The 14568-nt window shown below is 53.8% G+C and overlaps 1 protein-coding gene across 7 annotated transcripts in view; it reads left to right on the top strand.

Moving 5' to 3' along the window:
- Positions 1–14568, top strand: part of DLGAP4 (DLG associated protein 4) — a 227761-nt gene that overhangs the window by 27764 nt on the left and 185429 nt on the right. The window lies entirely within an intron of this gene.

The following is a 14568-nucleotide window of genomic DNA, read 5'->3' as shown; positions in this document are numbered from 1 at the left end:
TGAGGATTCAAATGTGTGGGTGCCTGTGTGACTCCTCTCAAACCACTCCGCTCTTCTGTCCTGCGCATCACATGGCATTCTGTAGCCCAGGTCTTCCTGGCTGGGTCTGTCCCTGCTGGCCTTGAAGCCCGTCAAGCGGGGGGGGTCCCTGTGGGTCTGGATTCCGGGTACCCAACTTGGGGCTGGCACTGAGGAGGCACTTACATGTGTTTCCCAAATGGGTGAAAACCTAGATAATTTTCTCCAGTCCCTGCCATCACGGAGCTAAGGCAGAACTTGGGAAGCTCATGGGACCTGCCTTTAGAGACGCTAGGAGCAAGAAACGCAGGCAGGCTGGAAAGCTACTGTCCTCACCCAGTGACCCACAGGGGTGACCAGTTATCTGGGGAGTGGCAACTCTGTGGACAGCAGGGATGTCATGTTCGTTGAGTCATTCAGAAAACATGGGTTGAGCTCTGTGTGCCAGGCACAGAGCAGGGCACCAGGAACACAGCTGTGAACAAGCCAACCCAGCCTCTGCCCTCCCGGGGCTATCACAGGACAGGTGGAGGGTGGACAGACCAGAAACTGACAAAAATGCTACAGTGGGGAAAAGAACAATTGGGGAATTGGTCTGCAGGGCCTCTGGGGAAGGAGGAGTTATCAGAGACTTTTCAGGGGGTGTTACTGAGCCTGAGCTGCACTAGCTGGTCAGGAAGGTGTCTGACCAGTATACTGCAAAGGACCTGAGATGAGAGAATCTAAGCTCACTCAGAGAAGAGATGAGAGGGCATGTGACCTGAGGGCCAGGGGAAGGGGAGCCATTGACGGTCTGAGGGGCGTAGCAGCAGGGTTAGGGCTTGGTTGTGGTTTGAAAAGCCCCCTGTGTGTGCAGCTGGGAGCACAGTTTGCAGGGGCCCAGGTGGCCATGGAAACCCCACGTAGGAGGCTGGTGCTGTTTTCAGGGGAGATGAAGGTGGCTTGAATCAGGACAGGGGCTGGGGAGGTCAATGCAAGGGGCCAATTCAGTTTTAGTGGCTGAGCCTGCTGGTGTTTGTGCTGGGCTAGGTGAAAGGTGAGAAAAGTGGTCTGGCTGAGCCCTGCAGGTGGGGATGCTGGTTACTGAGATTGAGTGGTGGGGGCTGCTGGAGACCTAGCAGCTAAGGCTTTCTTTGTGAGGATCCCTCACAGTGGCCTGGGGCAGCTGGGTTCCTGGCACCGGGTGGTTCCTTTCCCCTAGTCCTGCTTCTCAGCCTGTGTCTGGGACCAACGTGTCTATTGGAGGTGAAAATCATGCCTCCCGCCTGAGCCCACTTGCCCCCTGGGGGTGGCAGAATGGCAGGTACCCGTTTTAATTCTCTGACAGTCGTACTGCTTTATTGTTCCTATTTGGGATTTTATTATTATTGCTGCTAATGGTTTGAAAAGGCCTTTTAATTAAAGCTGCAGGTTGGAGCTGGCGTCTGAGCCTCTGGGGTGGGTGGGAGGAAGCTTTGCCAAGTGCTCACCCCACCTCTTACAGAGCTGGAGGCTTCTAGATGGGGGCTGTGACCCCTTCCATGGGGAAACTAAGGCAGGGAACCCTGCCATTGAGACCATGGTACAGCCACTGCCAGGCCTCAGTTCTCTGCCTGTGTTACAACCAGAAGATTTTCCCAGCACAGATGGCATGACATTTGTAAATGGACCTGGTGGTAGGGAGCTGGTGGGACACACTAGGTTTGAGTTTCATCTTTGCCACTTACTGGCTGCAGGACCTTGGGCAAGATGCTTAAATGGCTGCAACCTCTGTTTGCTCATCTATAAAATGGGAGTGCTGAGTTCCTGCCTTCATAGGGCTGTTAAGAGGAATGAAGAGATGATCCAGCCTCTGGCCCATGCTGAACCCTCAATAAATAGGGGTCATGTTATTGTGACTGTCGAGACTGTGGGGATCAAGTGAGGCTGTGTGTCTGCCTAGCACGTGGTAGATGCTCCGGACACATCAGCTGCTCTCGTAGCAGATGTTGCTGCCTTCTCTCCCCCTTCTTCCTCCCTCTTGTTACCAAACATGCAGGAGGTTTGACCCGTCTTTGCCTTTGCACATGCTGTTTCCCCATCTGTTGTACCTGCCCTCATCTTTTGCCCACCTGGACATCCTTTTAGACCCAGGTGTGGAGCTGCCCCCTCTGGAAAGCCTTCTCCAGCTCCTCCTTTGGGACCTGGTTTCCCAGAGCTGCCCAAACATCCCCTCTTACGGGCCTGGTCTTCCTGCCTTTAATGACTGGTTTACTCCCAGGGGTTGCAAACTCTGGGGCCTGCAGGACTTGGCAGATCAGGTCAGAGAGGAATGTTGTTGACTGAAGGATGACAGATTCCTGTTTCCAAGTGCTGCTCCCACCTTGTGGCTAGGGCCATCCTCCCCTGCCTCCCGAGGACAGTTCCCTTTAGAGAGCTTGCCAATCCAGTCCATGCCCATGGAACACCTATTGTGTGTTGCCCTGAGCTGCAGGGCCCACCACCATCACCGTTCTCCATTTCCATCCTCGTACCCACCTACGACATCTTTCCATGCCCATTTGGCTAATAATGAGACAAAGTCCACAGAGTTTGTTTCTGGCCTCCAAGGTCACCCAGGAGACAATTGCTGATGCCCGATCCTGATTTCCTCCCCTGACTGATAGTGGCAGCTCCATCAGAATAATGTTCTTCCCTAGGATCTTTGTACTTGCTGTTTCTTCTGCCTGAGTCTCTGCCCCAAGACACCTGCGGGGCTTCCCACCTCATTTCCTTCAGGGCTGCGTTAAATGTTGCCTCCTCAAAGATCCGTCCTCTCATCCTTCTCCCTTCTCTGTTATGCCTTATGGCTGTGATCACACCCTGACATGTTGTACATTTGTTTAATCTCCGTCTTTCCCACTGGACTTCAAGTTAGCAACCCTGTGTGTTTTGCCCACGTCTTATCTTCAGTCCCTAGGATGATGGCTGGCATGAGTACCAGTAGGTGTTTGTGGATGAGTGACTCTCCTAACAGTGGGTGTGGGTTGGACTAGGGGGGTGATGGGGGTCCAGCAATTTCAGGGACAGGAGAACTGGGAAACTGGAGGGCCCAGAGGCAGCTGGTCCCCACTCCTCTGGTTTTCTTTGCTGCCTTGATGTGCCCTCCCTTGACTGTGGCCTTGTATCTTACCAGAGTGGGCATCAGTCCAGCTTTGCGCCTGCCTGCTGTGGAAACAGCCAGCCCCCTTCTCTTTCCTGGGGCCATGGGAGCCCAGCAGACCCCAGAGGGAGCCCCCAGCCAGTACCCAGTCTCCCGTCTCAGCCCCCTCTCTGCTGTGCCCACATCCCTCCCTCCTCCTACAGCAAATACATTTTGGACTTAAAATAAAAAGCAGATACAGCGTAGGGAGCTGGGGGGAGTCGGGAGAGAGTGGGTGGGGCCCAGCAGCAGCTGCAGCAGTGTTTCCCCACGCTGGATGGGGGTGACCAAACCCATGTTGCACATCAGAAACTGGGTCTCAGAGAGGTTAAGTGACTAGCCCAAGGGACAAAGCCCAGATTCAGCCCCAGCATAATCTACATACATACTGGAGATCAGGCTTGCTCCAGCCCTGAGGGCAAAGCTAGAACCAACAGGGTGTTCTAGGGGTTACTGCTCATTCACCCAAGAATTTGTGGAAATGACATGCTGTGCCCAGTGGCAGGCACTGGTGTGGGGATGGGAGGGGAGTGGTGGGGGTGGTACAGGGGCGAGGCCTGCTGGGTAGGTGCAGAGAAGGCTCCAGGTTTGGGATGTGAAGGATGAGTGGGCATTTCCAAGCAGCGGGGGAAGGCGGGAAGGGAGTCTGGGTAAAGAGGGAGGCCTAAGCTACTCAGCACTCAGTTGAGATGGGCCTGAGAAGGTGGGTCTGCCCTCTCTGTGAGCTCTGGAGGATGGATTCAGGCATAGATGGGAGGCAGGGACACTGGCTCCTCATCCTGTGGTCTCCTGACTCTGGGGTCCTGAGGGTTAAATTTACAGTGGATGCAGTTGTCACAATAACCCCTCCTCTGGGAAGAGGGTGCTTCCCTCCCAGGGTGTTTTAAGTCCAGACTTCCCCATCCCACTGTGTCCCTCTGCAGCCCATGGCACTGTGACCTTTCTGCCTCTTCTGGTGGAAAAAGGCCTAGGCTGGTTGTTGCCTGCCACCTGCATTAGGATTAGGGGTATGCCTGTGATGACCCCTCTTGATGGCTATCAACCTGCTGGGCACCCACAGGCCCTTTCCTCCCCTCCTCTGCCTTTCTTTATCCTCACCACTATGTGAAGAGGGAACGGGGCTTGGCCTGTGCCAGGATGAGGAAGCTGAGGCAGTAAGAGGGGAGGGGAGGGAGGAGTGGGACTGGGGAGTCTGTCAGGCCTGGGTCTGCCCCAGACCTATGGTCCACATGTGTGGGCAAGTAGCTTGCGCCGCTTAATCTCATGGTTCTCACTGCCCAGGAAGCTGGAAAGGTTGTGGGGTTGGGAGGGGAGCTTCCTAAGCTGTGTGTGATGCCCTAGATGCATGGTGTGGAGATCTCTGTCTGCTGATAACTGGGCACTTGAGAACTCAGCCACAAGAGCAAGAGCGAGGCAGGAGGGCCCATCTGGAGGCTACTGGAATGGTAATAAGAAACACCAATCATTCATTTAGTCATGTATTGAGCACCACCTGCGTGCAAGGCCCTGGGTAGACTGGCCTCGGTCTTCAGGGAACCCTTGGTCCAGTAGGGGAGTCAACAAATGACCACAAAAAAATAAATGAATTGCAACTGTGCCACACAGAGAAAGGTGCCAACTCGGTCAGGGGCTGGGAGGTCCTCCCTGGTCAAGCGCCATTTGAGCTAAACCCTGAGGAAGAAGTGACAGCTACCCAGGTGAAGAGGGAGAGAAGGGCATTCTGGCAGGGGAACAGCATGGCAAAGGCACTGAGAAAGCCGGGGCAGAGCAAGCGTGAAGGCCTGGGAACATCGGTGATCCAGGGAGCAAGAGCCAGAGGGAGGAGGCTGAGAGGGACTGGGGACTCAGCAGCCACCTCGGGAGACATTGTAGATTTTATCTGAAGAGCAGTAGGGAGCCATGGAGGGCTTTAGGCAAAAGGTAATATGATCTGGTATGCATTTTATTTTTTTGAGATGGAGTCTCACTCTGTTGCCCAGGCTGGAGTGCAGTGGTGCAATCTTGGCTCCTGGGTTCAAGCAACCTCTGCCTCCTGGGTTCAAGTGATTCTCGTGCTTCAGCGTCCTGAGTAGCTGGGACTGCAGGCCCTGCCACCACACCTGACATTTTTGTATTTTTAGTAGAGATAGGGTTTCACCATATTGAACAGGCTGGTCTTGAATTCCCGACCTCAGGTGGTCCACCTGCCTGGGCCTCCTAAAGTATTGGGATTACAGGCATGAGCCAATGCACCCAGCCTGTTTTTTGTTTGTTTGAGACAAGGTCTCTATCTGTAGCCCAGGCTTGAGTTCAGTGGTGCGATCTCTGCTCGCTGCAGCATCAATCTCCTGGGCTCAGGTGATTCTCCCACCTCAGCCTCCTGAGTAGCTGGAACTACAGGTGCATGCCATCTATCCTGGCTAATTTTTAAAAAAAAATTTTTAGAGACTAGGTTTTGCTTGAACTCCCACCTTAAGTAGCTGGGACTGCAGGTGCATGCTATCACTCCCAGCTAATTAAAAAAAATTTTTTTTTAGAGATTGGGTTTTGCTCAGACTCCCACGTTGTCTTCCCAAAACACTGGGACTGCAGGCCTGAGCTATGGTGCCCAATCCAGTGTGTGTTTTGATGTGCTTACTCTGACCCCAAGTAAGGGAGGCTAGAGGAACCCAGAGTGGAGCAGGGGGATGGGGGACACAAACTCCCTGTGGGCCATCTGCGGGCCAGCAGTGTGGTGTTTGAGGTGGACTGAGAAGGCTGTGTTTCCTGTGGAGGGGCAGAGCCAGGGCTGGCATTTGCTTGCGGAGGGGGCGCATAGCTCTGGCAGAGACGTTAAGGTGGGAATGGCAGAGGAGGGGAGATCCTGGAGGGCATGAGCTCCGGACCTCTGGCAAGAGGTGCATGCTGGACAGGCAGAGGAGGCTGGGTAGGGGAGCCAGGCTGAGGCAGCCGCAGCAGAGCCAGGAAGGAGAGGAGCCTGGAGTAGCCAGGGGTGTTGATTAGCATATTCATGATCTTGACGCCCACATGAATATGCTAATCAACCCTGTGGAGTTTGGGGTTTTTTTGTTTTCCCCTCTGTGGTAGAGGGAGGCCTAAGTTCCCAACACCCTCACCTCTGGGAACAGAGCCCCAAGTAGGAGTGGGGTAGGAGGGGCCCCACATCCCCAACGTCAACTCCTCCCTTCTCTTGGCTGCCCGACAGCCCCTGCACACCCTCCCTTTCTTGGGAATTTCTGGCTGTTCCAGAAGTGGAGATGGTGAGGAAGGGGATGTCCTTGGGATGCCCACGCTGCACCCACACTGCAGGCTGGGCCAAGGCTGCCTAGCCCCATGCTGTGGTTCCCCGCACGTGGCTGCTTCTCGGGAGAGACCCATGCGCGGGTCTCCAGTGACACCCTCTCTGTGGCACGTGTGGCGGGGAGTGGGGTGGCTCAGACAGGAAACACCAGGGGCTCCCCACAATTGCCAGCCCATGCCCAGTGCCCCAGACACATGCATGCCCCAGCCCAGGTCACGGGTCTCTCCTGGCCTCCTTGCACCCTAATCCCTGTGGCTGGGGAAATGGCCACATCAGATCAACAGCATTGGTTGTGTCCCCACCCCTGCCCACCCTCTGGCATGAGTTCCTAGGTGGCAGGGCTGAGTGTGAGAGAAGAGGTGGAGACACTGCTGCCCAGATGATGAGGCCTCCCTCTGGCATCCGGGCAGAGACCCCAAGGGTCCTCCCAGTTCAGCCTGGTCCCTGAGGGGGGCTGTCAGGAGCCAGAGGGCTTGATGCAGGTGGTGCGATCCCGTGGGTGGAGGGGGAGGCATAATTAGCTGTCACCAAAAGAGTGAGTCAGGCACCACTCGTAGCTTTGAGTCAGCCCCAAAGAGGAAGGGGACATGGCCAAGGTCACATGCCAGCAAATTGGGCTAGGTCTCCCCGAGCGCCTCCCACCCCTCCCCATGCTCCTCCGGGAACAAACAGGGCCTGCTCCAGGTGATAGCTGAGGAGAGCTGGGAGGCACTTCCATCACCCCATTGTACAGAGAGGGAAACTGAGGCCAGAGAGGGAACATGCTCCCTCTGCGTAATCCTCCCTGCCTGCATAGCTCTCTGTTCAGGTCCTTAAGCCTTTACCAGGCTGCTCCCCACCTCAGGACCTGAGCTTGGCCACTCCTTCTGCCCAGAACACTTCCCTAGTTCTTATCCATCAAGACTCTCCACCCGAGCGTCCTTTTCAAAGGAACCTTCTGTGACTGTTTTGGCCCCTGGTTTTCTCTGTCCCAGGCTCTTAGGACAGTTATCATGACTTACAATTGTTTTGCCAATTTTGTCTCACCCCCTTGCCAGGAGCTCAGCGTCCTCATTTGTCTTGTTGACTGCCCCAACCCCAGCCCCTAGCAAAGCACCTGGCATGTACCAACAACGGTGATGTCTGGCACTCATCAATATGCACTGTGTGCCAGGCACCATGCAACCACCTCCGAAGGCCTTTGCGTCCACAGTAACCCTTTGAAAGAGGCATGGTTTCCATCCTGCCTGGTTTAGAGATGAGGAATTAAGTGCAGGGGGCCACAGGCCTTGCCGAAGGGCACGCGGCTCCTGTAGGGAGGAGGTGGGGTCTGATCTCCCTGAGCTGCACTCGGGTGGGCCACTGGGCTGCCATCCCCTCAGTTCCTCTGCTCTAGTGCACACAGTAGGCACTTGGTAAATATTGGGTGGATGAACAGATGGGAGAACAAGTTTCTCTCAGAGTGGCCCAGACATCTGGGGAAGGGCGGGCCTGTTGTCCCAGCTTCCGCTCTCCGGAGTTTTCCTGATGCTGCTGGGGTGCTGTCCTCAGCACCCAGTGGGTACCACAACAACCTCCAGCCTTCCTGCAGGCTGGCAGAGCACACTCAGCTCCCCAGGCACACCTCATTTGACTTTGTCCTCATTTCCTTGAGCAGATTGAAGAGTGGGAACAGTAGCAGGCTGTTGGATCGGGGTGTCAGGAACAAGAGAGTTCTTTCCCAGGAGCCCCTGGTGGCCGGAGTGGACCCCTGAGCTCCAGGTAGGAGGCTGTGCACATAGCCCCCCACCACATTCTTTCTGGGCTGGGGTCTCCCCAGCCAGGGGCCAAAGTCAGAAATTTAGAGCCAAGGGCCTCCATACATTTGCTGTGTGGCCTTCGGCAAGTCACTTCTCTCTGTGCCTCAGACTCCTCTTTGGTAAAGGGGGTAACAGGATGGCTCCTATCTCTTAGTGCCACTGCCAGAAACTGGAAGCCGAGGCGCTGCCTCCAGAGGGGATGATGGGAGTGCTTGTGGAGTTGGGGGCTGGATAGACAGTGTGGGCCAGTGAGTGTGTCTGGGTAAGGACCTATCAGGGAAAGGGGAGTCTGTTTGGGGCTTGAGGCCTCAGCCCCACAGGTTCCCAGGCTTGAAGGCCAGTCCCAGCTCCCGCCAAGACCCTATGGCAGCCTCAGTACTACTGATGCTGGTGAATGACCGGGCACCAGCAGCCGCCCCGCTCAGTGGAATCAGCTGTGATTTATGGGATTGGGGCCCACAGGGAGCAACTGTGTGAGCTCAGAGAAGCCTCAGAAAAATGGGTCAATGCAGGGTGGGGCCAGGATGGAGGTAACCTCTGCCAACTGGAAAGGCTCAGAGACTGGCTCCTCTGCTGCAGAGTCTTGGTGGGGAAACTGAGGCCCATGGAAGGTCCTTTGCTGCCAGTGAGGCCCTCTAATTGGCAGCAGAAATCAAGAGCCAGAGCTAGTGTCCAGTACTGGGAGGTACCTTAGACTGCAGGGTGACCAGGGAAGGCCTCTCAGCAGAGGTGACCATTGTGCTCAGCCCTGAGGAATGAGAAGAAGCCAGTTGTGTGAATGCTGGTAGGAGGTGACCCGGTGGAGGGGCCAGCAAGGGCATGTGCTTAGAGGTGGGACAGAGGCTGGCTGAGGCTGGCATGTTCAGGGAAGAACGAGGAGGGCAGGGCACTTGCGGGGCTGAGTGAGGGGGAGGGGAAAGGGAGAGGATGCTAAAGAGGGGCCGGGACTGCTCAGCCCTGAGGGGCCTTCTGGGCCTCAGTCCCTGTTTGGACCTTTCCCTAAGTACGCTGGAAAGCCTCTGAGGTGCCAGCAGCTCACTGGCTCACATTTTACAAAGACACCTCTGACCTCTGTGGAAGTGAATTGGGGCAGCGTGTGGAACACGGGGAGTCTAGGGAGACGGCTGCAGACATCATGGTGACAAACAGCTGTGGCTTGGACCCAGGGTGGCCAAGGAGGACCCAAGCCTGGGGGCTGGGATTTGTCCCTGGGATTCCAGTTTAAGCCACTCATCCCCCCTGGGCAGTGACCAATTTTAATGTCTCAAAACTGTGATCCCTTGATGCCCCACACCAGGGCCCAGGAACTGCCACATCAGACCAACTTTATGACATGCTCAAGGTCAACCAGCTTGGATGGAGCAGAGCTGGGATGGAAAGCCAGGTTTCTGAGTTCCACCCCTTTTTAATGCCTCATTTGCCCCCATTCCCACCGGAGGAGAAGGCTGCACCTCCTCAAGGAAAAACAAATGGATTTTTGAGGCTGCCAGGTTCCCCCACCCCCTGTTGGGTGAATTTGAACTATATCTGTGTCTGCACGCATGCATGCACACACTTCACTCAGCAGGAAATTTGGGACAGGAGCAGCTTGGGTGCATGTCTGGACCTTCTCCTTGCTGGAAAACCAGGCCAGAGCTGGAGGGGCCCCAACAGTCCTGCTCTGGTGCCACCCTGTCCCTGGTACTCAGATGCCTGCTGGCAAGGGCACTGGTGGGTCCTGGGTGGCTGCTGGCCCTTGGCTGCAGCTGACACACATTGTTTCTGCCTTTGACAGAGAATCCTCCAGCAGGGCAGTGGGATCACTACTGAGGGGAGCTACCTGCCTGCTGTTCCGGCCATGGGGGTGAGGGTGAGTCCTGTTCACCTTGCCAGGGGAGCCTAGCTTGGAGCATTGGGAAAAAGGCTGTGCTAGGAGGTAGAACTGTGGGTTTTCTGGGTGACTCGTGGTAAGTCAGGTTCCTCTCTGGTCCTCACTTCCCCCATCTGGACAGTGGGAGTGAGGTGGGATAGATTCAGTGATTTCAAAGCTAACCTAGTCTGAATCTCTGCTCCCCACTTCACTAGCTATGTGACCTTGGGCAATTAACTTCAGCTCTCTGAGTCTCAGATATTCATCGGTATTCTTATCCCCATGTTAATACTTATTTTACTGGGCTGCTGGGAGTAGAAGCCGGTAAAATTCTTGAAGATGAGGCACACAGCAAGCACCCAAGCAGTCAGCCTCCCAAAATAATAAGTCCACAATGTAACAGTGATGGCTAATGCTCAGTGGGCCCCTCCATCCACCACATGCCTCATCTGCGCTTGATCTTCACTACAGACCCATGAGTTCAGTGCCTGTATCATCCCCAATTTATATTTGAGGGGACTGAGGCACAGGAGAGGAGCTGGCCTGAGATCACACTGCTAGGATGGGTAGAGCCCAGCTGACCATGGCTCCCTTCCTGTCCCCGGGTACTAATCTTCTTTTCTGAATCCTGAACCTCCACCTGCCCTTAAAAGTGTTTTCCAAGGGAAATCTGGTCTTGGGAGCCTGGTTGGGATTTCAGCACCTCGGACAGCACCCACTGGACCTGGGCCTCAGCCAGGCCTAGGGCCCTGGGTGTCAGGTCCTATTCAGTGGGATGAGACCCTCCACTTCATCCTGGCCTCGTGGAGGCAGCAGGGCTCTGGATGAGCCAGCAAAAGTTAAGGGTCCCCCCTCCTTCCCTAGGCACAGCAAGTCCACTGGATCCAGAGGCCCTTCCTCCTGGGAGGGGAGGAGCCAAGGCCCTACTTCCAGGTCCTAGCACCTCCACACCCCTCCTGGGGCTTGCCATCACTGTGGAAATGAGTGGAGCATGCACTCCCAAAAACTCCACTTCAGAAACTTGGCCTTTGGATGCTCAGGACTAAGTTTGAAGGTATCTAAAGTCATTACTGGCTCTGTTCTCCCTCCAGCCCATTATACAAGATGGGGAAACTGAAGCCTAGAGAAAGGAAGGCTTGACTCTTGAGATGTCCCAGCTGGAAAGTTCCCAAGTGTCAGCTGGCCCCACTGTTCCATTATATAGATGACAGAACTGAGGCAAAGGGACCATCTTCAGAGAGACTTGCAGTAGGTGCCCCCTGCAATTGGCTTCTGGAGGAATTGCTTTTTTTCCTTCCTTACAGGTGCCATAATTTGAAGCATGTGTTGTTTTTGTGTTTGGTATCTCTTCTCCTGCTGGTGAACAAACCAAGGCCAGGGCCATTTGTTTATGGTCATATCCCAGGGTCTGGTACACACTGTGGCAGACAGAGCGTTGGCTCTAGGGCCAGCTGGCCTGAGTTCAAATTCCAGCTCTGCCAAGGCTGTGAGACACTGGGCGGGTCACTTCTCTTCTCTCTCAGGCTCTTCATCTGTAAAATGGGAGAATTATGTCATCTGCATCACAGGCTTGTTTTGAAGATTGACTGATTGGATAAGCCTCCAGCCTTGCCTATGGCAAGTGTATAGCCAATATCAGCTGTTACTATTAGTGGATGCCCAGTACATATTTGTTGAATGAACGAGCAGAATCCACCCACCTGCCCCACTGTAAGGGCTTTTCCTCAGGATGTCTGGGGCTACCTCCTCCTGATTCTATTACTTTTTTCAAGACAGGCTATTGCTCTGTCACCCAGGCTGGAGTACAGTGGCATAACCATGGCTCCCTGAAGCTTTGACCTCCCAGGCTCAAGTGACCCTCCCACCTCAGCCTCCCAGGTAGCTGGGATTATAGGCACTCACCACCACACCAGGCTAACTTTTTTATTTGTGTAGAGGCAGGGTGTCACTATGTGCCCTGGCTGGTCTCAAACTCCTGGCCTCAAGCAATCCTCTTGCCTCAGCCTCCCAAAGTGCTGGGATTACAGGTGTGAGCCACTGTGCCCAGCCTCACATATTTTCATTCCAGCAGACATTGACCTCTCACCTGCCTTGTCAGAGGGCCTTGAAATTTAGCATAAATTATAATCCCTTGGAGGGACTTGATGTGAATCCCTGGCCTCACCAAGACTACTGGGATCGAGGTCTCTGTGAGCAGAGTCTAAGGTCTGATGGCCATGGGCACTCCATGCTTGTCAGTGGCTCTGGCACTGTTGTGGTTGCTTCGAGGGGTTCAGTGAAGAACTGTGCTGTAGCCATTGTGCTGACCATGTGGGTGAGACAGCCTTGCTCACTCTCTGCAGGAGCTCTGCCCTCTGGGACAGGTGTTGGAAGCTTGAGCAAGGTACTGGGCCCAGAGAGGAGCCATCCGGGATGGCCTCCTGGAAGCGGTGGGTTTCAGCCAGGCCTGAAAGAGTGGGACGGATGTTGCCCAGCTGAGATTGGCAGATGGCATTGTGGATGGGAGAACAGAGCCCACAAAGTGGTGCAGGCAGGAAAAACAGGTTGTGCCTGGTGTGTGGTGTGGGATGAGCTGGTAGATGATATATTTGGAGAAGTAGGTGGGATTTATCTGGATTGTCAAAGACTTCGAATGCTACATCTTATACAAGCCACTTGATTTCCTTTCTCTATTTTCCTTCTGTCACTTGAGGGTTTGGGGACCCATTTTTTCCATTCGATGACCCCAATTTCTACTCTTCGCCACCAGCTCCAGTTCTTTCCCACTCCCCATCTCCTCTGTAAACTCATGCATACCCTGACCTCCTGATCCATTTCCTATGAAATGAATCCATGCTGAAGTCACAGTGGGCAAAACTGAGTTGATTGTCTCAGGTTCAGGGAGGGGTTTCTTGTAACAGGGGCCTTCAGTACCTCAGCCCAAGACAGAGACTCCAGCGGTGGAAACTTGGGCAGCACAGTGGGGACATCTGAGAGAACATTGTTAGGTTTGTCACCCCACAGTGTGTGGTGTGGCCATTTCCAGGCTCTCTCTCCTTCCTGAAGTTTTGCCTGTGCCACTCCCTGTGCTGGGCACTGTCCCTGCCCTCAGAGTGTTCTCTCTGGCTGGGAGATGTGGTGGTGCAGGACTTCCAGATCTCCTGGAGGCAGAACCTCAGGGAGGGCTGAGGCTGGTCCATCATCAGCAATCCTAGCTCCCAGCTAGGGCCTGGCCCAGAGGGTTACTCAGAAGAGGGCTGACCCCCTGTGTCTATGGACTTGACAAGATTCAGGTAATAGAATCATATTAGAAGCAAGGCTATTGGGGCTTAGAGGGAGGAGAGATGGATTCTTTAGTGTGTGTGGAAGGGGCAGTGGGAGAGGAGTCAGGGGGCAGCTGGGGCCAGATCGTGGGACACTGAGCACCAGCATCAGCCCAGGCCAAGAGAAGCGGTTGTCATCTGCTTGTTTGTCCATTCATTCAGCTAGTATTTGTTGAGCGCCTACCCTGTGCTGGGGTGCTGTGGAAAATGAAACATGCTCACACAGGCATGATGGTCAGGGTATGCGTTTTGGCACTTTCATGGAAAAGCTGTGGGACTCTGGCTACAAGTGACAGATGACCTCAAAAGAATGTGGCTTACAGCTTAGGCAACGTAGCAAGACCCCATCTTCACAAAAATTTAAAAATTAGCCGAATGTGGTGACATGCGCCTGTAGTCCTAACTACTTAGGAGGCTGAGACAGGAGGATCACTTGAGCCCAAAAGTTTGAGGCTACAGTGAGCTATGATTGTGCTACTACACTCCAGCCTGGATGACAGAGCAAGACTCTTAAATAATAATAATAACAACAACAGTAGCTTAGATAGGATGAAAATTTATTTATCTCCCAAGTATGAGACTGGCTAGGCAGTTCAGGGCCTAATTGGTGGCTCCATGATCATTAAGAACCTAGACTCCTTCAATTAGGAGTTGTTACTGTGCCTTCCATATAATGGAGCTTCACTTCGTGATTCCTGTTGACTGTTCCAGCTCCAGCCATCTTATCCGCATTCCAGCCATATTGTGTGTATGACCCCTGAAGCTGATTTTCTTAGAAATTGCACATATGACTTCTGTTTATATCCTTCTGCCGAAAACGTAGTCACATGGCCATACCTATCTGCACAGGAGTGAGGGAAATGTACACTTTATTCTAGATTGCCAAAGGCCCAGCTAAAATCAGGAGTTCAGTACTGAAGAAGGAAAGAAGAGATATGGGGGAGCAATTAGCAGTGCCTGCCACGCTGTTTCTTCATCTGACTGGAGGTCATTACTCTTTGTTCATTTATCCAACAAATATTTAGTAAGCATTTACTCTGAATTATGGCCACATCTTGAATGCTGTAAAGTCCTTGCTCTCGCAGAGCTTTCCTTCTTTTTTTTCTTCTTTTCTCTCTTCTCTTCTCTTCTCTTCTTTCCTCCCTCCCTCCCTCCCTTCTTTCTTTCTCTCTTTCTTTCTTTCTTTCTTTCTTTCTTTCTTT

Source organism: Cebus imitator, unplaced genomic scaffold (genome assembly GCF_001604975.1).
Source record: "Cebus imitator isolate Cc_AM_T3 unplaced genomic scaffold, Cebus_imitator-1.0 Scaffold18, whole genome shotgun sequence".
NCBI classification, from domain to species: Eukaryota; Metazoa; Chordata; class Mammalia; order Primates; family Cebidae; genus Cebus; species Cebus imitator.
Note: the sequence above shows the minus strand (reverse complement) of the source record. Positions and strands in the feature narration are given on the sequence as shown.